Below are 23,070 nucleotides of genomic sequence, written 5' to 3'. Positions count from 1 at the left end.
TATGGAGGTTTAGAGAGAAGTTGAAGAATGAGGGAAGTTTGTGTTTGAGAATGAAGGAAGAAGAAGAAAAGTGAAAAAAAAATGGTAAAAGAGGGTCTGGGACCATGACACGGCCGTGCCAACTTCCTGGAAGTTGGTGAAGTATGGCTAGGTTACAGGCACGGCCGTGCCATCACTGGCACTGGCCGTGCCAAGCTTCTAGAGATGCAAGGCTCAATTTTCTTCATTTTTCGCATCATATTTGGACAAATACCTACAAAACAACTTAAAACAACAAAAAACAAACAAAATAAAAGCAATTAAACCCGTGGGTTGCCTCCCATGAAGCGCTCGTTTAAAGTCATTAGCTTGACAATCAAGAGGTTTCTCTACCCTATACCCAATCTTTCCCAAAGGGATAACGGCGTCAACCTGACATTCTCTCCCAAATCACACATGGCTTTCTCAATGCTTTCGGATCCTATGACACAAGGTATGGGAAAACTTTCTGGATTCTTAAGTTTAGATGGCAATTTGTTTGGAAGTATTTCAATAAAAATTCTAAATTGGTCATCGAACTTGGATTTGACAAAACCTTGTGCTAATGGATTTTTAGGCTCATGAGGTGGTAAACCAAATGGCTTTTCATTCTCTCCTATAATTTTCTCACTTTGAGGCTCATCACTTCCTATCTCTCCCTCATTGTTCTTAATTTTCACAATGGGGTCCTTTAATTGGTAACCATCCCTAAGAGTAATAGAACTTATATGGCCTTTGGGGTTGGTTTCAATTTGACCTGGGAAGATCCCGGTGGTTTGAGAGGAAGCAGTCACATGTTAGGCCACTTGAGAGATTTGGGTTTCAAGTATCTTATTGTGAGTTGCTATGGAGTCTACCTTGGATGTGATTTTGGCAAGAGAGTCAGTCAAAAATCCAGTTTGGTTTTTAAGCTCTTGGAGTTGCTCGGATTGATTTATAACATAATTTTCCATTAAAACTTCCAAGCTGGATTTTTGAGGGACTCTTTGGTTGTTTGCATAACTGGGTGGTGTTGTTTGTTGTCCAAAAAGATTTTGAGGGGTTTGATAAAAAAAATTGGTTCTTTCTAAACCCTCGATTATATTGAGCATAGTTTACACTACCTAGTTGGCAATCAATGCCAATATGGCCAAATACTCCACAAACTTCACAAGGAGGTGATACAGGAGCAGGTGTGACAACACTAGTATTCATTGTATCAAATTTTTGTGTTAGTGCGTCAACCTTAGCAGTTAGATGATCAAGGGAGGAAATTTTGTACATACCTGCTTCTTTTTTAGAGGGTGAAGAAGTAGTGATGAGTCTCTCACTTGTCCACTGATAGTGGTTTTGTGCCATGCACTCAATCAAATAATATGCTGCTCTGTAAGTTTTATTCATCAAAGCTCCACCTGCAGCTGCATCAACATAAATTTTTGTGGTATACGAAAGACCATTATAAAAGGTGTGGATAATAAGCCACTTCCCTAAACCATGATGGGGGCAAAGCCTAAGCATTTCTTTGAAACGCTCCCACGCATCGTAAAGAGATTCACCATCTTTTTGACTGTATTGAAAAAGCTTCGCCCTTAATTGAGCGGTTTGAGAAAGGGGAAAGAATTGGGCAAGGAAAGATCGCCTCATTTGGTCCCATGAAGTGATAGAACCAATTGTCAATGAATGAAACCAAGCACTAGCTCTATCCCTTAAGGAAAAAGGAAAGAGGTGCAGCCTTACGGCCTCTTGGTTTGCCTTCAAAGTTCCACTAAGTCTTAGAAAAGTTGAAATATGAAAATTCGGATCCTCAGTGGGTGATCCGAAAAATTGATTCTGCTGCACTAAGGAAATAAGTGCAGGTTTTATTTCAAAATTATTACCCTCAACCGTTGGGTACACAATAGCATCGTATGGCACATCAGAAGATGTGATTGCATACTCTTTGAGAGCACGTTCCTCAACCATATCGTTATTATTATGTGTTTGTCATCTTCTTTTATGTAAGAATCTTTCGATCTCGGGAACGAATTCACCAAGACTTTTGTTTCTTCGCATAAAAGAATGAGAACCCAAGAAGTTAACGGTAAAATATAAGAAATAAAAAGAGGAAGAAAGAATAAAAATATAGAGAAAGATTTTTTTTTTTCAGTCTAATCGTTTAAAAAAAATTAATCAAATTGCAATAACTCCTCGGCAGCGGCGCCAAAAACTTGATGGGATAAAACCGCAAGTGCACGGTCTTACCGAAGTAGTAATAAAAGTATCGTTCTGACAGGGAGTTATGAATTCAATTAACTTTTAACAATGATTAGATAGAAAGTTTAGAAGGTAGAAAGTTGTATTTTTAATTGAAATAAAAGAAAATAAAAGATAAAAGCCTTGGGATTATTGGTTCATCTAAATGACAAGTCCTTCACAAACCAAACTATAAGCTTATAACTTTATGTTAGACCTCATTTCGCAAGACAGTTTCTCTTTTGTTCCTCTAGCAACCAAGCCTATTTCGCTGACTTGATTACTATTAGATTTTGGTTCCTCTAACAACCAAGCTTATTTCGCTGACTTGATCATTATTAGTTCCCTTGAAGATCGAAACTATATGTCTCAAAGATTTCAAAGACTATTTCGCTGCCTTTGAAATCCTTGTCTAAATTCACTTGTTCGAATATCAAAGCTCCACTTTCGTTTTATGAATTGATATTTGAGATGATGGATAAACAATTATCAAACCCTCCACTTTCGTTTCCACAGTTTGATAATGGTTGATCCATGTTAAAGCGGTGAATTTATATAAGAAATTAGGGTTACATAAGATTAAGGCTTAGAGCTTGGTTTGATTAGGATTATGTCATTTAGACTTATCCAACAATCCCAAGACAAAGAGAAGTATACTCACTAACGTTCATTGTAGACATAGAGAAGAAGAGAGAAAACATAAAAGTAAATAACAAGAAAGTAAAGGTGAACTTTTATTAGAAAGACAATTGTCACATATTGCATTCCAAGAAAAGATGAATATTTGTGATGACTAGCTACTCTATTTATAGCATACATTCGACTTAAAATCTAAGCAATTACATTACTAGAATGTTCCACAAGAGACTACGGGCTAAAATAGAGTAGCTTAAAATCTAAGCAAAAGCAGCAAAAGCAACTCTGGAGGGTGGCACAGCCGTGCCAATGCTAGCACGGGCCGTGCCAAGCTTCTGACTTTAGGGGAGACATATTTTGTCTTCCAATCTTTGTATTTCCGTACCGAATCAGCTCCAAGTCCCTTTCTTTTGCTCCAAGACTCAATCCATCCAATATTCATTCCTGAAATATAATAAGATGCAATTTGTAGTAAACTATCTTAAAAAGGAAATAATAAGGATGTCATTCCTAGTAAGGATGCCTCTAAACCAGCAATCATCAGCAGTACCTTGACACCTTTAGAAGAAGAAAAATTGATGAGGGTCTTAAGGGATAAAAAAGGAACTTTGGGGTGAAAAATTTCAGATTTAAAGGGTATTAGTCCGGCTTATTGCATGCATAAAATTCACATGGAGGCTGAATACAAACCTGTTGTTCAACCTCAACGAAGACTAAACCCAACAATGAAAGAAGTGATTAAGAAAGAAGTTCTCAAGTTGCTGGATGCATGTATGATTTACCCTATCTCTGATAGTTCTTAGGTGAGTCATGTTCATGTGGTGCCTAAGAAAGGTGGAATGACGGTGGTGGCTAATGAAAAAAAGGAATTAATACCCACCCGTACCGTCACTGGTTGGAGGATGTGTATAGACTACCGGAGGTTGAATACCGCAACAAGGAAGGATCACTCTCCGTTACCGTTCAAGGATCAAATCATTGAGAGGTTGGCTGGCCAAGCCTTTTACTGTTTCTTGGATGGGTATTCGAGGTATAATCAGATAGCGGTAGCCCCGGAAGATCAAGAGAAGACTGCCTTTTGGGCTATGTGGTGCACCGACAACCTTTCAACGGTGTATGCTCTCTATCTTCTCTGACATGATATAGAAGAACATCGAGGTATTTATGGACGACTTCTCTGTGTTTGGTAACTCTTTTGATCAATGCTTGTTTAATCTAGCTAGATGTTGTCCTTAAAAGATGCACCGAAACTAACCTTTTTTTAAATTGGGAAAAATGTCATTTTATGGTAACTGAAGGTATAGTTTTGGGGCATAAAATAAGTGCTAAAGGCATACAAGATAGAGTTTCTTGGGATTTACACTTTGAACTTATGTGTGATGCAAGTGATTATGTTGTTGGTGCAGTCCTAGGCCAACACAAGAACAAATTTTTCCATGCAATTTACTATGCAAGCAAGGTTTTAAACAAAAATCAAGTGAACTATTCCACAACTGAAAAGGAATTACTTGCAGTAATCTTCGCATTGGAAAAGTTTCGTTCTTATCTAATAGGCTCCAAAGTCATTGTTTTTTAGATAATGCAGCTCTAAGTATCTCTTGACAAAAGGGGATTCAAAACCTCAACTGTTGAGGTGGATCCTCTTTTTGCAAGAGTTTGATCTTCAGATTCGTGACAAAAACGGAGTAAAGAACGTGGTGGCTGATCACCTCTCAAGGTTGGAAAACAACGAGGTGACAAAGAAAGAATGAGCCATCATGGCTGAATTTCCTGACGAAAAGTTGTTTGTTGTTGGAGAACAGCCATGGTTTGATGACATGGAGAACTTTAAGGCTGGTAACATAGTTCCTGATGACCTTCAGTATCATCAGAGGAAAAAGTTCTTCAACGATGCAAACCACTATATGTGGGATGATCCTTATCTGTTTAAGGTAAGCACTGACGATTTGATAAGACGTTGTGTTGCAGGTGAGGACGCTAACAGTATCATGTGGCCCTGCCATAGCTCAGCTTATGGGGCCCACCATAGTGGAGATACAACCGCTACAAAAGTTTTGCCAAGTGTTTTCTGGTGGCCAACCCTTTTCAAGGATTGTCAAGAATTTGTTCAGCGGTGTGATAAAGGCCAAAGGACAAGTAACATTTCTAAGAGGAATGAGATGCCCTTAACAGGAATCATTGAAATTTAACCCTTTGATTGTTGGGGCATTTATTTTATGGGACCGTTCCCTTCCTCTTAATCTTTTCTCCATATACTTGTTTGTGTTGAATATGTCACAAAATGGGTTGAAGCGACACCTTGTGGTTCTAATGATGCCAAGACTGTTGTCAACTTCTTGCAGAAGAACATTTTCACTAGGTTTGGAACACCTAGAGTCTTGATCAGTGATGGGGGGAAGCACTTTTGCAATAATTTTCTTGAAATGGTGCTCAAAAAGTATAACATAAGGCACAAAGTTGCAACTCCCTATCACCCACAAACTAGTGGTCAAGTAGAGGTTTCAAACCGTCAGCTGAAATAGATACTAGAAAAGACAGTTGCGTCAAATAGGAAGGATTGGTCTAAGGATTGGTCAAAGTGGTCTGGACCGTTCTTGGTCAAAAGTGTGTCACCTCATGGAGCCGTTGAATTGATGACACCTGAAGGTGACAGAAGTTTCAAGGTGAATACGCAGAGTTAAGCCATATCTGGGTGGCGACCTACCAAATGCAAGGGTAAGACTTATTGTGACGGACCTCTAAGGTCCTTGGCAGTTAAGCTAGTGACGGTAAAAGAGCGTTTTGTGGGAGGCAACCCCCCATTTTATTGCAAGTAGTATTCTTAACTTTTATTGCTTTCAAAAAAAAATCAATAACACAAATATTTTAGCTAAAACAAGCAGAGGAAGAAAAAATTTCATCTCCAATACTGTGCAAAATAGTGAAACGTTTTGGGCAAAACGTGACACGATTTTCACTCCCTCTGAACTTCTCAAAAAAATTTCTAAGTTAGAAATTGGTGTCTCTCTGCAAGCTAAATTGTGTCACGTTGGCCAAATCGTGACACAATTTCTAGGAAGAAAATTTTTCAAAATTTTAAATCGTGACGTGTTTAAGCCCAAACGTGAGAAGATTTTTGTGGTTTTCCAATTCTGACCGTTTCAAAACCAAATCGTGACACGTTTTTGGCCAAACCTGACACGATTTTTCCAGCCTATAAATACACCAAACACGATTTTCATTCCATCCACTTCCAAAAGTAGGCAAACTCTGCCAAAATTTTCCCAGAACCTTAACCTATGAAAATTCAACCTTTTTCCATAAAAAATCTTCATCTTTTCATCTCCAATTCACCAAACCATCACCATATACCATCATCATCATCAACAACCAACCCAAATTCATCATCTTCACCACAAATCCTAACCCTAACCTTCAAAAAATTTCCAAACCCTAACCATGGTTGAAACAAGGAAGTAACGCCCAACCCTGAGTTCTTCCAAGTTGTCACTGAGAGAGGGTGGGAGTCCCTGATTAGCATGATCTTCCCTCAAGCCAACAAGACATTGGCACTTGAGTTCTATGCAAATGCAAGGTTCATGGGGATTAAGTATGTTTCTTATGTGAGGGGTGTAACGCCCTATTTTATTATTAGATTATTTTACTGAGTTTGGAGTGTATTTATATGATTTATGTGATTTAGATGATTATGTGGTGTGTTGTTATTTTATTAAGTGGTGTTATTTTATTATTCATTAGAATAAGATTTGAAAATAAAATAATATTGAAATGAAGGGCTGTTTTGGAATTTAGAAGAGTTTAGTGGAATAAGTGGGAATAAGATAAAGAGGGTTGAGGAAATAAATAGGAGAAACATAGGTCAGAAAAACATTTCACGTGAAAACAAGCCTTTGGGGGAGAAAAAGGGAGAAGAGCCAAGGTAGCCAAGTGAAGAACCGGAGAGATCGTAGAGCTTCGTTCATCTAAATTAAGGTAACGAGATGAGATTTTATTGTTGCTTTCTATTCCTTACGTATTATTTTATGAATTATCATGAACATTTTTTGGAATGACTTTAAGGTTGAGGCATTGGCGCCAAAGATGTTTTAAAAGTTGAATAATTTCCGCTGCGAAGTATTAAATATTATGTTATTGAATTTTGAAGGATAAATAATTATTTTATTCCGTTTATGATTTTATGAAAAGAAGTGTGACATTCTGTTTATGTTGAAATACTCTGATTTATATGTGAAATTTTTAAGTTAGGAAAACGGGGTGTTACAAGGAGAAGGAGATTGACTATAGCCCTGCGAAGATCAATGATTTGTTGGAGATCATTCCACCTGAGGAGTGTGATGTTCAGAGGAGGATTGTTGAGTGCAAGGATTAGAATGATGAGAAGTGGGAGGAGCTTAAGGCTCAATTGTGTATGGAGGGTGCTCGGTGGCATGGAAGGTCACATATTCTCTTGAGGGCTGACTTCAAGCCTTATGCTAAGGCTTGGGCATCTTTTGTGGTGCAAACTTTGGAAGGCACCACCTGTACTTCAGAGATTCCACTGCCTCGCCTGCTTACTCTCTATGATATTCTGGATGGGGCACCCATCAATGTTGGTGAGTTGATTGCCAACAATATTTACATGTTTGCTTCAGGTACAAATAAAGACATCCCTCACTTAAGACATCCCTCACTTTGTGAGGAAGAGGAGTGAGACATATTTTCTAATGATCTCAGTGCACCGGTGATGAAGCCACTGAATGATACATATATGGATAGCTTTGTCAAGGACTACCAGGAGCACATGCAGGAGATTATGGAAGCAGTCGGACGGCCACAGCCACAACATCAACCACAGCCACCGCCGCCTCAGTATGTACTAGGAGAGGGGAGCAGCCAGCAGAGTTCCTATGATGTTGGACTACATATTTGGCCATGTTAACTGGATGAATGCGGTGTCCGACTAGAAGATGTGGAACAGACCTAGGTTTGGGCAGGAGTTTTCTGAGGCTGTCTGCCTCAACAGGAGGGCTATGACTGGCTCTTTTGAGAGATTTTATAGGTCCAAGGAGGCTATGGACCACTACTTTGATGTCACTAGAGGTCGAGCTCAGGATAGAGAGCAGGAGATCAGAGCCGACTTTGCTGCTGGTGGTGCTAGGTCGAGGCATTACTTTGGTGAGGACTCTTATGCTGGGGAGAACCCTAGCACTTGGATTCCCGAGGACGAGATGGAGCATTGAGTGGACAACTGATGGTCCAACTCATTTTATTTTTCTGCTTTTGTTTCAGCACTTTTATTGATGTACTTTCATTTTTATGTTCGAACAATTTCATTGCTTTGTTTAAGTTTAAATCAATTTACTCCCCCGTTGTAATTGTTCTTTCACTTGTCTATTGATGAATTTTCCTGTTTAATTGACTTTTTCCAGTTTAGTAACAAATGTTTGTTCAAGTGGTATTCCAAAAGTTCAAAAGGAGGGGTGAATTGTTATTCAAAGGCGAAGTGTACGGTAGTAAAGATAGGTAGTCACAACTCCCAGATATCATAATTGTAAGTTTCATGGCGAAATTTATTTTTCAATTTACTTCTAAGAGTGTTCCATGCATTTACATTTATAGAACTTGCAATTTTTCTCTACCGTCGATTGATCTTTGTCATTAGCACACCGAGGCAAAAGTGTATGGTCCTGTGAGCCTTCTTGAAGCCTACCCTATTTATATTTGTATAATTATCCTTTCTTTAGCCAAACTGAGCCGGTAGGTTTAGAACTTTTTGTTCGGTGACAAACTACATTACAAGCTTAGAGACTTTTAGGATTTATCCCTCATTGTTTTTCTGAGTTAGGCATTGTAGAATGTTGATAAATGATGACAGTCAGTCATTCACTGTTTTTAGTGTCATTTTCATGATATTTTGAGTTCACAAGCAAGCTTAAACAACAAAGAAATCAAGAGAAATAGAAGATTTTCAAGAACGCAAAATCGTGTCACGATTGTCGAAAACGTGTCACGATTTGAAACACAAGATGAGGTTCATTCGACATTGGTTAAAACGTGTCACGATGGCTATTTCGTGACACGATTTTAGGAACCTATATGATTAATACAAAACAGCCACGTTAACAATGGAGTGTAATTCATAGGTGGTGTAAATATAAAAAAATAAAAATAAAAATGAGATATGCATGGGCCTATGTGACGTGACCTAAAAGGAAGAATTAAGGGAGTTGCTGCTATAAAAGAAAAGAAAAATCACTGCTTTGAGGCATTCACGTTCTCGGCATAGTGAATCACGTTTTGGAAAAAGAAAAGGAGCCGCTCATTCATGCGACAGGGAGAAAAAGAAATATGAGCACATGATATGGAGAAACAATAAGAACAGTAGCGATTGAAAAGTAACCGGGAGCAAGGTCGGCGGCAACGACGGAACTCTATCGGGTTATTTTCTTTACCATGTTGTTTATTATTTTAATCATGTCTAGCTAATTTCCTTTGATTAGGTCTGAGATGATTCTTTGTAAACCCTAATTGAACCATGTTGCTGTGAAACTCTATTTATTGTGAATGACAATCTAGTTTTTATTCAATTCAATTGTTCTTAATGCTTTTTATATCCTGATCAAATATAAACATGATTTAGTGAGAATGAATGACTACTGACCATAGCTTTCTACTTAGACAGAATTGAATTGTTCTAATAAACAGGGTTAGTCTAGGAATGGATAATCGTTTGTTAGTGATATTAGGTTAACGTGCTTAAACCTTCAAAGATTATTAGACCACCTAAGGAATTAGGGGCTGTAGTTTGAGAAGAGGGTCCTAACTCAAGGGATTGATTAGGACTATTTTGTTAACTATCGTGGAACTAGAAAATCATTCATAAGAATAGGTGCAGTATACCAATTAGGGGAACATAGATGATTCGAAAGACCTGATCTCTCTCTCTTTTTCTTTCCAAAACTATCTTTATTTTCTGTTATTTACTTTTATTGCAATCAAACCAATCAACTGCCTAGTGGCAATTCAAAAGAACTTTTATACATCTTAAATATTTACTTTATTGCTAAATTGAGATTAACACAGTCCTCGTGGGAATGATAGATATTTTTACTACTTCGATAGTATTTAGTACACTTGCTAAAAAATCTATCAGTAAATATTAAGTTTGGGGTTGCTATTGGAATTTGCAACCAATTAAGTTTGGGGTGGGGGTACTAGAGATTAGAAAAGAAAAAGAACACTATCATGAAAACAAATATGCCAAAATGGTGTATTAAAAGAAACATAATGAAAAAGGAACAAAACATTGAAATCAAAGGTGAATGAAGGATGAATTGAAATTTTTTTGTTTAACTTCCGTAGAAATGCCTAACTCAAATGTTGTGTAGCCTACTTATCCAAATATTATTCCACCTTCACCTGATCCCCGTTATAACCTTTAAGACCTCAAAGTGTGCATTGACATTGAAAGGGGTTGTGATGAGCTAGGTTGGGGTTGTTATGACATCTTGTCATTATGTAATTTTCTGTGTAAACTGATCAGATTTTGGAGTTCACAAGGCAACTTTTGCAGCAAAAAGAACAGAAAAATTGAAGAAAATGCAAAGAAGCAAAATGTGTCATGATTTGGTAAAAACGTGACACGATTTTAGAAGACCAAAAACATGCTTTTTGTTAGGAAAAACGTGTCACGATGGCAAATTTAAGCTGAAGTCTATTCCAAAGATAAGGGTTACGAATGGAGAAGAGCAAAGTGCGATTTTGAGACTACAAGACTGCTAGAAAGGCGATTTCTTCATCCTTTTACCTGTTCATGTATGTATTGATTCCTCTAATGATTATGTTATTTGTAGTCTAAGATGATTCTTTGTAACCCTAATTGAAACATGTTGCTGTGAAACTCTATTTATTGTGAATGACATTCTAGTTTTTATTCAATTCAATTGTTCTTAATGCTCCTGATCAAATATAAACATGATTTAGTGAGAACGAATGACTACTGACCCTAGCTTTCGATTAGACCTAATTGTATTGTTTTAATAAACATGGTTAGTCTAGGAATGGATAATCCTTTATTAGTGATATTAGGTTAACGTGCTTAAACCTTCGAAGGTTATTATACCACCTAAGGAATTAGGGGCTATAACCCTATAAGAGGGTCCTAACTCAAGGGATTGATTCAGACTATTTTGTTAACTATTGTGGAACTAGAAAAGCATTCACAAGAATAGGTGCAGTATACCAATTAGGGGAACATAGATGATTCGAAAGACCTGATCTCTCTCTCTTTTTCTTTCCAAAACTATCTTTATTTTCTGTTATTTACTTTTATTGCAATCAAACCAATCAACTGCCTAGTGGCAATTCAAAAGAACTTTTATACATCTTAAATATTTACTTTATTGCTAAATTGAGATTAACACAGTCCTCGTGGGAATGATAGATATTTTTACTACTTCGATAGTATTTAGTACACTTGCTAAAAAATCTATCAGTAAATATTAAGTTTGGGGTTGCTATTGGAATTTGCAACCAATTAAGTTTGGGGTGGGGGTACTAGAGATTAGAAAAGAAAAAGAACACTATCATGAAAACAAATATGCCAAAATGGTGTATTAAAAGAAACATAATGAAAAAGGAACAAAACATTGAAATCAAAGGTGAATGAAGGATGAATTGAAATTTTTTTGTTTAACTTCCGTAGAAATGCCTAACTCAAATGTTGTGTAGCCTACTTATCCAAATATTATTCCACCTTCACCTGATCCCCGTTATAACCTTTAAGACCTCAAAGTGTGCATTGACATTGAAAGGGGTTGTGATGAGCTAGGTTGGGGTTGTTATGACATCTTGTCATTATGTAATTTTCTGTGTAAACTGATCAGATTTTGGAGTTCACAAGGCAACTTTTGCAGCAAAAAGAACAGAAAAATTGAAGAAAATGCAAAGAAGCAAAATGTGTCATGATTTGGTAAAAACGTGACACGATTTTAGAAGACCAAAAACATGCTTTTTGTTAGGAAAAACGTGTCACGATGGCAAATTTAAGCTGAAGTCTATTCCAAAGATAAGGGTTACGAATGGAGAAGAGCAAAGTGCGATTTTGAGACTACAAGACTGCTAGAAAGGCGATTTCTTCATCCTTTTACCTGTTCATGTATGTATTGATTCCTCTAATGATTATGTTATTTGTAGTCTAAGATGATTCTTTGTAACCCTAATTGAAACATGTTGCTGTGAAACTCTATTTATTGTGAATGACATTCTAGTTTTTATTCAATTCAATTGTTCTTAATGCTCCTGATCAAATATAAACATGATTTAGTGAGAACGAATGACTACTGACCCTAGCTTTCGATTAGACCTAATTGTATTGTTTTAATAAACATGGTTAGTCTAGGAATGGATAATCCTTTATTAGTGATATTAGGTTAACGTGCTTAAACCTTCGAAGGTTATTATACCACCTAAGGAATTAGGGGCTATAACCCTATAAGAGGGTCCTAACTCAAGGGATTGATTCAGACTATTTTGTTAACTATTGTGGAACTAGAAAAGCATTCACAAGAATAGGTGCAGTATACCGATTAGGGGAACATAGATGATTCGAAAGACCTAAACTCATCTCTCTCTTATTCTAAAAATCAATCCTTACTTTTTGTCGTTACTTTTATGCAAACATACCAATCAACTGCCTAGTGGCAAATCAAAATAACTTTTATACATCCTTACTTACAACGTAATTGAATTATTGAGATTAAAACCAGTCCTTGTGGGAACGATATTTTTACTACTTTGATAGTATTTGGTACACTTGCCAAACGTCTATCAACATGATTAATGTTGGAACTGGGGTAATATATATGTGATGGTAGTATTCTTGGAATGTTGAGTATGTATATGTGTTGTGCATGAATCCTTGAATGTTTAAGCTTGTTTATGCTTGATTATGATGTTGTGAAGCTAACCGCAGTGGTCGTTTGGTTGACCGCCTACCTATTTGTATGAATGGGTAGACAGCGTGCAGGAATAGTGTATTGCTTGCTTGGTGAGTGCTTGAGGATAGCGGGAGCTACCTCAATTATCTTTTTTTGAAGTCATAGTATAAGGTTCTGATTTAGGATGTCGATCTTTTATTTTATTGACTATGTTGTTGAGATTGGAGATTTATTTTGGTGTTGTATTTTTGAGGTATATGACATGGCTATGGGAGATTTATGAAATTTATCCGCTGCGACGTTTTTCTAAAATTTTTAGTAAACATGTTTTGAGGATTATTGAAGATGTGACGTCTATTTCTTGAATATTTGTATTATTCGGGTGTTTTATTGCTTTAATAGAAGTTGGGCTTTACATTTGTCGCATCACTTCACAAATTTGGCGCAGTCGTTCAATAGTGTAGGCAAATAATACCCTGCCCTGAGTAGTTTTGTAGTAGGAGCTCACCCACCGATGGACTCCTGCATACCCCTTCGTGTACTTCTAATAAAACCAAATGAGTCTCATCCTCTCCCAAACATCTCCACATTGGCCTTGATCGGCCCCGTTTTCAAAGCTTACATGCTACCATGTTGTATTTTGCTGCTTGCTTCTTAACTAAGGCGACTTCTTCTTAACTAGAGGGTCTGAAAGCGCCTATTAGATACTTAAGAAAGGGATCCATTCAACCGTCCTTTTGATCCTCCACGGCGGCCAGAAGGATGGCGTATGTACTATTAGATACTTAAAGTATAGGTGGAGCTTTCTTGCTGTCGTCACGACTGCCAGTGACGACCATTTGGACACTATGGACGACCTCGATGAGAGGGCGCTTCTAGCTTTTCTGTAGTCTGAGGTTGTTGTGGTAGCATTCTCTGGCTACCTTCTGGTCACCTCTGATAGTTTTGGTGCTCCCGTTTTCTAGAGGGTATTTTATGATGAGGTACTTGGTGGAAAGTGTAACGCCCACTTTCGTTTAATCGTTTATTTAATCGAGTTTAGGCGATTATATTATAATTATATAGTATAAGCATGATTTTGATGATTTACGATGATTTTAGTGATTTGATTGATGACGTGATAAGTTACGAGTTTTGAAAGATTTGATAAGGTTATGAGATTTATTTTTATTGTTAAATAGAATAAAGATTTGAAAATAATATAAAATATTTAGTTGAGGGCTGTTTTGATATTTTAGATAGTTTTGGGGGAGAAAGTGAGATAAGATAAGTATTTAAGAGGAGGTATAAAAGGTTAGACCTAGTTTAGAAAAACATAACGTATGTACGACTGTTTTTGGAGAAAAGGGAGAAAAAGCCAAGTCTAGAGGAACCAAGGTAGAGTGCTGCGATTTTCTTCATACAAGGTAAGTGTGAGACTAATAATTCAATAATGTTAATTGCTGTGATTCTGATGATTAGTTGACAAAGTTAGGATTGATTTAGAAAAGTTTTGGAATTAGGTCAAAACCCTAAAAATTGATGATCAAACGGTAAAACTTGTTTAGATTGATGAAAGAACCGTCCTTTAACCTTAGAATATGTTTAGGATGAATTCTGGGATCAAAACCAAGCTTTGAACCATGTTGTATGATGGATTTTTGAGAAAAACCCTAGTCTGCCCGAGCTTCTGTTCATCGCTCGCCTTGGCGAGTGATGATCCTCGCCTCGCGAGTGATGAACTTCATCGCTCGCCACGCGAGCCCTTCCTTTTTGCCTCGCGAGTTGTTTGGTTCAACTCGCCATGGCGAGCAATCCCCTTCGCCTCGCGAGTTGTGTGACGCAGCTCGCCACTACGAGCCACCTTACTCGCCATAGCGAGCTAAGGCAGAGTGTATGTTAGATTTCGTGTTTCGACCTGTTTAGTTGAACCTCGCATGCCTTTGAGTGCCTGAACATACCTAGTAATGATTAGGAATGAATGTAGGATCAGAGGAAACCCAGAACAAGCTTAATTTGGGAGTTGAGTGATACTCGCCATGGCGAGTAAGAACTCTCGCCTCGCGAGTACAACCAGAATGAAATTGTTATGTGTTTTGTGCGATCTGTGTCGCACCTGCTGATCATGAGTGAACCCCTAACTGGTAATGAGACCTAGTGATGCCGTTTAATGCAGACTGTAGAGCTGTTTAAGTTATATTAATATTAATTGAATATGAACTATTGTATTGTATATTCATGTAAGATAAGAAGATGTGATAATGATACAAATTATGTGCTTTGATATAATGATATCATCTTGTTATGTGACCTGTTTATGCTGCTTCCGTTATTTAACTAAGTGCATAATTATATGATGACGTTTAGCTCCAAATTATTGGATGCATGTTGATAAGTTAATTACGATGTTTTGTTCATATGTGTCCATGCATAGCATATCATTGAGCTTAGTCCTCACCACGAATATTAGGAGCTTTGTCCTCCGCACGTTTTATAGGAGCTTTGTCCTCCGCACGATTAAAGTATATTAATACTTATGATGACGATTGGTACCACATGCATATAAGGAGTCTAAGAGCATTGTCACATTGTCATGATTAAGATGCCTTGTTGATAATGATTGGATATGTGATTACGTGATAAGTGCTTATTGATTATGTTATGTTGTTGATAATGATTGGATATATGATTACGTGATAACTGTTTAGCATTTATGCAAAGTTAATAAAGGAATGATTATGAGGTTAATTTATGATTCGCAATTACATTGATTAATGTTATTTTGTTATGAAATCTCACACCTTCTGCTTGAAAATGTTGCCCTTCGTATGGGTAACTTGCAGGTGATCGTGCTTAGTGTGTAGTTGCCGTCGTGAGTGGCCTTGCCTTCACTGTGTCGTCTAGGTCGCTCTGATACGTAACGGGATGGGGTTATATGCTATAACATGTTTCATTCTTTTACGTGAACTGCTTATGCTTTGATAAACTCTTTTGAGATATTTGTTGGGCCTGCGTGCCAAGACGTTTTACGAATTATGATTATGATTTTCCGCTGCAATGTTTAAGATATTGGTTAAATTATTATTTAACTGTTGGATTACGTTATATGTGATATCCCATTGTTTTGATGCTTACTCTGATAAATGTTATGTTCTTAAAGAAATTTTGATATTGGGAAAACGGGGTGTTACAGAAAGGAAAGCACCGAGCAAATTAAAAGAAGGACACCCTATTATGATATTGTAAAAATTTGGAAAATTCACCACTAGATACTTGACCGAGATAGTTTTGGCGTCCTTTCCTGTGCCGAAAGTTCTCTTGAGAGTGATATGCCCCCTCACGTGCACCTGTTATCCTGTGAAGCTTGGTAGGGTTCCTTGAAGTGCCTGATGTAACACTCCGTTTTCCCAACTTAAAAATTTCATAAATATTTATCAGAGTAAACAACATTTAACGGAATGCTACACTTCTAAAATATAATAAATGAGATAATTAACAAATCATCCTTCCAAAAATCATCAACATATTATTTCAAACTTTGCAGCGGATTAAATTCATTAACATAGATAAGTCTCTGGCACTCAGGCCTTATTAAAACATAAACAATACGTAAAGAAATAGAAAATAGCCACAAAAGATCTTATCCCGTTACGTATCAGAGCATCCTAAGACTCAGTGAGGAATAAGTCACTCACGACAGCATCAGACATACTAAAATTACAGATTTTCTGTCGAAATCGCCTCATGATCACTAGAATCACCTCATGATTTCGACAACATCAGATTTTCACCCTTCACGTTTTCGCGCCTAAAAATTAAACCGTTAACCCGTTTTCGATGCCGTTTTCGCCTACGCGCTCCTGACAAATAGCTCTATCACAATCTACAGAAAAATTCCAGTTTCAACCACCCAAAAATCGGTTTCCAAAACCTCACATAATCACTCATTTGCAAAAACATTTAGACACCGACTCTTCAAGCGAAAATCCCAATTTTCATCAATCCAAACTCAAAAATTGATTAGGAATTTAACCTATGATTATTCTACAACATGAACACCACTTATTACTTTAATTCATCAGATTATCTACTCTTTCTACATCAATCTAACAATTTTTCATCAATTCCTCACTCTAACCCTAATTCTCAAATCCTCCAAAACTAATCCCACCCTTGTTAAATTTAATCATCAGAATTACAGACTTAATAAGATTGAATGTTAGTCTCACCCTTACCTTATAAGATGAAATCGCAGCCCCTCTAGGTCTTCTCCCTTCTCTTGGCTTTTTCTCCCTTTTCTCCAAAATTGATCGTACGTTATGTTTTTCTAAACTAGGTCTTTCCTATTTATATCTCCACCATCTATATTATCTTATTTCTCTCTCCCCCCCCCCCCCCCCCCCCCAAACTTTCTAAAATCTCATAACAACCCCTAAACCCAATATTATTTTATTTTCAAATCTTATTCTATTAAATAATATAATAAGCCACTTAATAAATTACATAATCATATAAATATATTCTAAACTCTTCTTAATAAATTCTAGACTCAATTAAATAATTAAATAAAACAAATAATTGAAAGAGGGTGTTGCACTTGAAGCTGCTCTACATCGAGGTCCAACTCACGTGCACCAGGACTCTTTTCACGATCTAGTTGAACATATGTAAGGTAATCACCATGGCATCATCTGCATGAGGTCAAACACGCTCCTTGTCTCTGGATGTGAAGGTGATTTCAGGTTCGTCCTTTTGAGTTGCGTCGGGAGTGTAATCCAGGAACATCACATGTCTGACATATTTTTTCCTTGAAGAGTTGGACTCGCCGTCTCCTGCAAACTCGCCAGATATGGTGTTTAAAGTGTGGCGTTCGTCGGGAGGTTCTTCATCGTCGCCTTTCTTTTGTTTTGAGTCTTTGGGTTCGTTATTGCATCTCTTACTGCCTTCGCCTTGATCTTTAACATATCTTCTTAGTCGCCCATTATGTATAAGACTTTCAATTTCATTTTTTCAGTGAATGCAGTCATCGGTCATATGTCCCTTCATCTTGTGGTACTTGCACCAGGCGTCAGGATCTTCGCCCATGACCTTGGATTGCGGCTGAGGGGGATCACTTAGGATTTTAGAATGGTAAACTTCCTGAAAAATTTGTTCCCTCTTGGCTTTGAGAGTAGTGTAGTTTTCTTGTTGGAGGTTATCTCGGCATTAACCCTCTTGACGTGCAATAATATTTTTTGAAAGCCCCCGGTCTCAGTTGGTGGGTGGGTAATAGCCTTTCTTCATCCCACCCTGGTCTCATTCCTTGGCGTTTCTTGCCTTCTTTTCTGCGTTGCTCTCTTCTCCTTTGATGTAACATTCGGCCAGCGACATGATCTCTTCCAACGAGTCCGCCTTTTTTTTGCTAAAGACTCATTAAGTTCGCCATACCTTAGACCGTTCTATAAAGCACAAATGAACAGCTCCTGATTAGGGTTGGTAACTTTGATGGTTACATTGTTGAATCGGACGAGGTACTCTTGGAGGTGCTTGTTAGGTCCTTGATGGATGTTGAAGATGCTAGTGGAGGAAACTTTGCGGTGCTTACAGGAGGCGAACTGGCGGATGTGTTTGTGCGTCATGTCCTGGTAACCCACCATCGAGAAATATGGGAAGTTCATGTACCATCTGAGGGAGGCTTCTTTTAGGGTTCTAGGTAACAATTTGCACTTCAGGGATTCCGAGGCAAGTGTACCAAATCATTTACCAAGTAATAAAGTGACAAGTAAAGTATCGTATACACAAGGATTGTCGTTTCGTCCAAACAATTCTCGTTACTTATTTTTGTATGTTGATGATATAAAAGATAAAGGTTAGAAAGGTTGCAATTTTTATTTGTTTGCAATAGAGCAAGTTTACCTGTTTTTGGTTGTAGAAAAGTAAGCAGCAGTTAGGATTCTTCCTCCTGTCTATATTGTTTGATATTAAATGACAATAATGTAGTGTTTATTTATCTTAGGTAGACTATACAAGTTATGAAGCCGTTGTGACGTTACTAACCTACTTTGGTATATCCCTCCAATGGCTAAGTGCACCTGCTGATCGCATAGTGATCCTTATGTGCGGGGTCTTGCTAATTCAAATGCAATTGAAGCGTAAACTTAAATTGGCTTTCCAGTGTTTCCTAAGGCAATGAAGGCCAAGGTTCCCTTAAGTCTGTCCATCTATGAACTTAGGACACTCATAACACATTCTCTCTAAGCTTATTTAGTAGTTCTACAAACGAGCAACCCTAATCTACGCCTACTTTACTAATGGTTTCAAGATAATGGTTCTATTAGGCAACAACTGATTTCCTTTAGCTAGGCACTTATTTCTCTAATTACCAACCAATTACATCCTAGGTTCGGTAGAGCACAACCTAGAAAATAATCAAGGAGAAGATAGAAACTCTCTAAAAGCTCCAAGTTGCCTTTGTCTTGAACTTCCACAGTTCTGAACAAGAAATTATGAATGGGGAAGATCGGTACTTATAGTGAGAGTTTCTACCTGGATTTGAGCTAAAAGTGCGAGCTTCGCCCAAAGTAAAAGTAGGAAAAGATGCTTGTGCCCCGCATTTTCAGATACTTGATGATGAATAGTTAGATATGATTAAGTGTTTGATAATTGTGATGTGAGGATGTATTGTTTGATAATGCAATGTGGTGAAAATATAGAGTCAATACTTGGCATCCATGCATTCATAAGTCTTATATGTAGAGAATAAGTGGATATATGTAGAGAATATGTAGTGGGATAAATCGGTAAAATTACCTCCGACGTCTAAATTGTATCACATGCATGTAGAGTCGAGTCTAGAGCATTACATGCACATGAGATGTGTGAAACATGTCATATTTGATTGTGTGATTGGTGGATAATGTGATTTATGTCAAGTTGTGTACCTGAACACGCTTGCTTGTTGATACTAGTACACTTGAGATAATGTTTTAAAAATAATAAATTATTGATGATGATTTGATTAAAGAATGAGATATGCTTGAACTTATATTGTAATTGAGTTTAGGATAATATTCGCATGATGTTAGTATTCTAGGATGATGAATATGTATGTATGTAATACTTGAAATTCTTGAATGCTTCTTTGATTATATCTTATTATGTGGAATATTATCTAACCCTCACTGGTCGTTTGGTTGACCGCCTACCCATTTGTATAAATGTTGTAGACGGTGTGCATGATCAAGTTCTTATTGCTTGTGAGTGCTTGAGGATTAGCTTGGAGCTACCTCCTTATCTTTTGCTTTGGAGAGGGCTTTGATTAAGAGTGTCGGGACCTTTTACTTTTTATGCATTTATCTCTTGTTGGATTTATTTGCTGAGACAATTGTTATGTATATGAGATTTGAGAAATGCCGTTGAGATTTTATTATTCATGTACTTGAAGATGATTACATGTTGTTTAAATATTTATGTATGAAGATTTTGCGCTACAAGTTTTTATGAAAATCAGTTTATGCATGTTTTGAGAAAATAATGACGTAGTATCTAAACTCTTTTGAATAATTGATTTATTGCATTTAGTATTTAGGGTGTTATAGATACCCCGACCAATGGCTCGATGACTACTTCTTTAATTTGTGTGAATTGTCCTATAAATTTTGGTGGGGTGGACTTTGGGTTGGATTTAGTTTGTTTGCCTTTCAAACACATAGATGTGATTTTTGAAAGGAATTGGCTGTTGTCTTTTGGTGTTAATATTAACTAGAGGAGTGTTATTTGAACAACCTTTAATTGACAACTTATGGGGACAATCATAATTTATAAAGAAAAAATAGGTATTTACACTAAAATCAAAGCAATAGAAAGATAAAGTAAAAAATAATACTGGTATAGGAGAGAAAGTTGTAGCAAAAATTGTCACAAAATGGATATTCAAATATCATTTCTCTATTAACTGGTTATACTCGCTCAGCTACTTATGTGTAGCATAAGTTGGTTCTTATAAATTAGGGTTAATAATGTTTTTCACCCCTGTAATATATGTCATTTCCGATTTTCGCCCCTATAAAATTTTCGGTTTGATTTGCACCATCGTAAAAAATTTATTTTCCGGAAAACACCCTTAATAGGCCATTTAAAAACCAAAATTTCTTGAAAAAAATTCTGAAAATGGCCTATTAGGGGTGTTTTTCGGAAAATAAAATTTTTACGAGGGTGCAAATCAAACCGAAAATTTTATAGAGACGAAAACCGGAAATGACATATATTACAAGGGTGAAAAACACTATTAACCCTATAAATTAAAATGCTTGGTACGGAATAAATGGTAAGATATAATTTAATATATGGGCAAATCTTTTTTACAATGCTTGGTACGGAATAAATGGTACAATATAATTAAATTCTATCGTTTATTTTATCAAAGAATAAATAAATTCTACAAAATCATTTTCTTAAGCGACTACAAAATCATTTCCATGTTTCTCTAATTCTCTTTATTCACGTACTCTATTTTTTATATTCTAATATTTATTGATTGACGTACTCTTGGCAGAAGGAACAACGAATATCGAATAATTTGTCATGGTCCTTATCCAAATTAGAAAGCTAATTATGACGCCAACAATGTATCGATGATGATAGGAACAACACAAAGACCTCCTAAAATAAAAGAAACACAACACGATGCCCTACAAGTGTCTTTTAAATTATTTGCAACGCTAAAAAATAAATAAACAATAAAGTGTTAGAATTTTATATTTTTTTTTTTTTTTAAATTTTCGCTGTTAATATAAAGCTTAATTGCATTTTTCCCCTTTATCTTTTGCTAATTGTGCAATTTTGCACCGCCTCTTTTTTTTAAGTGATTTTGCACTCCATCTTTTGCCGCCATTCTGGTTAGATGGACCATCTTATGTTTAATTGCACTTTTGTCCCCTATCTTTTTGTCAACTGTGCGATTTTGCACCCCCTGTTCTTTTTTGGGCGATTTTGCACCTCATCTTTTGCTCCATCTCCCCTCTTTTAGATAGATAGGGGGAAAGTGCAATTAAACCTTAACACATATACTCCCTCAATTCTTTTTTAACGATCTAATTTATAATAGCTCTCAAAAAAACTATCTGATTTAGATAATGTTGTATCGCTTGTAATTTTACAACAAAATTACACTATAACATTCGGAAGCACCTTAAAAAAAACATTTGGTAGCAATTTGTTGATAAAATGCAACAAAATTTATTCATTGCATAAATTGTTCAACAGAGATACCTTAAAGGTTCCACTTAAGCAATCCTAAAATGCACTTTAAATTGTATGATGAAGATTACATATTTTTTTATGGTGGTCGGAGTTTGAACCCCGGACATTGCATACACTATGCATTGTCAATACTAACCGAGTTAAGCTCACGAGGACAATGAAGATTACATATTGATCCGTCAACAATTGTCTTCACGAACAACCATTCAATTGGTGTTCACAAATAAAACCCTACTTTTTTTTTTCTTTCTATAATCTATTATGACACGACTTTCTCTGAACCCTAAAACCCCGTATTCACAACACTTAATTGACTTAATAACCCTTCTTCGGAGCGGTTTAAATTCAGCCACTCAACCGTCTCTGAGACCGTCGATCTTGGTTCACTCTGAATCAGAACTTAAAAGAAGAGGGATAGTACTTAGTAGTGGGAATGGATCCCCTCGAGCGATGTTTTCATTGGACTCTCTCCAGTTTTAATCCCCACCCTTAAATACATCTTTTCTCTTTTTTCTCTTTCCCTCTCATTGCAAATCTAAGAGATGGAAATTCACTGCACTCGACTATCACCGGAGACAATCCTCTCCCCTTAGTAGTATCATATCACATACTCATAGGAATGAATTTGGCAACAACATTGTCATCTCCATCCATCACGTGCAAATTCTTTTTGTCAAAACAAAAGAGCCAGCCAAGTGAAGGGTATGCCGACAACCCATCACTTTCGACGCCCAACATTAAAGCCAGAATTGGGTTTCATGGTTGGGCTACGCGTATTTACTCCAAAACGAAAACCACCTCTATGTTTCCTTCGTTGACATCCTTGGTCCCTCAATCACATTACCTTGCCTCTTTTTCAGCCATTGTCTACGTGACATGGACCCCACTTTGTCCCCTCCTTCCCCTAAATCATCGTGTTCAACCCTTTCTATTGACCCCATTTTTGTACCTTTTGTTTATACTTTTAAAAATAGTACAAAAAAAACATAGGTAGGTTTCACTTTCACTACTACTACACAAGCCAAACGAAACTGTATAATGTATATTTGTTTGTTTTCCTTCAGTTGCG

The 23,070-nt window shown here is 36.8% G+C and overlaps 1 non-coding gene across 1 annotated transcript; it reads left to right on the top strand.

The window, feature by feature from the left end:
* Positions 1–1,486: 1,486 nt before the first annotated feature.
* LOC120580770 (small nucleolar RNA R71) lies at positions 1,487–1,593 on the top strand. Its single transcript, XR_005646528.1, has one exon. It is a non-coding gene; the product is annotated as a small nucleolar RNA R71 (small nucleolar RNA).
* The last annotated feature ends 21,477 nt before the right edge of the window (positions 1,594–23,070 follow it).

Source organism: Medicago truncatula, chromosome 5 (genome assembly GCF_003473485.1).
Source record: "Medicago truncatula cultivar Jemalong A17 chromosome 5, MtrunA17r5.0-ANR, whole genome shotgun sequence".
Classification (NCBI taxonomy): domain Eukaryota; kingdom Viridiplantae; phylum Streptophyta; class Magnoliopsida; order Fabales; family Fabaceae; genus Medicago; species Medicago truncatula.
The sequence above is the reverse complement of the archived record's forward strand: the minus strand, read 5'-3'. Positions and strand labels throughout refer to the sequence as shown.